We start from the raw sequence: 1,944 nt of genomic DNA, 5'->3' as shown, positions 1-1,944 counted from the left end.
GCTTAATAAAGTGTGAAATTTAAAATGTAAACCAAAATTACATTTAAGAGATGAAATTCTCGAAAAAATCACGTCCTCTGCTCTACTGCTGCTACGTTTTAAAATCTGCTAGTGAAAATTCTTTTAGACCTTTGAACAATAACCATATTCATACTCACAAATGCCCAGTTTTTCTACGCAAAATAATAATTTCAGAAACCATCAATGTATGTGCTCCTCGGTTCGAATCACAAGCGTCCAGATTCAAAAATAAAAACTGGTTCATAGGCACGTCATTTGTATGAGCTGTTCAAGCGTAAAAACACTGAATACGGGACATTAAAGGAATTACAGAACATTTGGAGTCCCATACGAATTAAAAAACTTACCAGGACAATTCACGAAAAAATAGAACTGTCCCGTACAAAACAGGACTCATGTTCACTGTAGATATAATACATACATATTAGTAGGATGTACGTATATAAAAAAGTGCATTTATTTAAGTGCATACATTAGGGCGATTCGCAATTTAAATTTTAGACCAATGGATTATTCGGCAAATTTGCTTAGAATTACACGTGGAGTCCTCTTATGCTATACGCGCATAGTAAACAAAAATTTACCCGGCCTAATATTCATACATATGTATGTACATGCATACATACATACATATCGTCGTTTAAAGTGCAAAACCGCGTATCAACAAAATGCAAAACCGCGTATCTGCAAAATGCAAAACCGCGTATGTGAAGTTGTAGAAATTATTTTCTAGAGAATAAAAACACTCATATTTCAAAATGGTTCTCTTTTTTTATAAAGTAATCGCATTTATGGCTAGTATATTTTAGGACGAATGGATAAGGATTGAGCCAAGAGCTTGTGTGAGCAAATCCAATTTTTGGCAGCCAATGTCAGTTACGCGGTTTTGCAGAATGACGATTCGCGGTTTTAAACGACGATATGTATGTACATTTTATAAAACGAACCCAGATTTTAGCATGAATCTTTTACAGAATATTAAGTATGATATAACTACGGTGACCATCCGTTCTGTTTTTTGCAGGACCGTACTGTTATTTAAAGGTCTGTCCTGCGTAGTTTTTCAAAACAGAAAACCCCCAAAATGTACTGATTTTTTTTCAAGTGTCCTGCCTTTGTCCCGCATTTTCTTCGATATTTTAAAATTAACTTTTCCTAGTCGAAATAAAAGCAGCGTCGATAACTAATTGATAACTAAATAAGGGTAAGCTGGTTTTGAAGGTTCAACCAGTCAATGCTTTCTAAATTTTGTACGGTTTGGGCCAATGGATCACGAGAAAATGAAGACCAGCATCAAATATATCAACAACACTGTTCTACAAATTTTGTGGTAATCGCTTAAGAAAAAAAAATGTTTTCCAAGCCAATTTTCTTTTCAAACATGCGTTTTCGTAAATTTTTCTAAAAACGTGTTTTTGGTACATTTTGGAGCTATTCGTCAATATCTCAAGAAAAATTATCCAATCAACATAAGCGACCCTATCCTAGTGTTACAAGCGACCAAAATCGAAAAAAGTGAAATTTCAATGATGAGAATTGTAGAACACAATCTGCACAAATTATATACTTTTGCAAAGGGCCCATCAATACTTTTCGAGCTGTAGGTCGTTTCATGTGATATTGACGATGAACTGAAAATAGTACTAAAAATTCGTTTTTCGAGCAAATCTCGAAAACACTTCTTTGAAACCATGGGTATTTTGTTCGTGTTCAACAACACAAAGTTTGCATTAAAAAGTTTGCTTTACAAAGGTTCATATTTCGTGTAAAGTAATATGTAATATACCTTATTATAATTTTGTAAATATTCTTTACAATAATATTAATACCAACGAAGCAAATGTGATTTATGTTTAAAGTTTAAAATTGGAATAATAATTAAGAAATATACACTCCTCGTTTTTTGAATAGCGCACCCTTTTA

The sequence above is a fragment of the Rhagoletis zephyria genome, unplaced genomic scaffold (genome assembly GCF_001687245.7).
Source record: "Rhagoletis zephyria isolate East Lansing unplaced genomic scaffold, Rhagoletis_zephyria_1.1 Rzeph_scaffold_00044, whole genome shotgun sequence".
Classification (NCBI taxonomy): Eukaryota; Metazoa; Arthropoda; class Insecta; order Diptera; family Tephritidae; genus Rhagoletis; species Rhagoletis zephyria.
The sequence above is the reverse complement of the archived record's forward strand: the minus strand, read 5'-3'. Positions refer to the sequence as shown.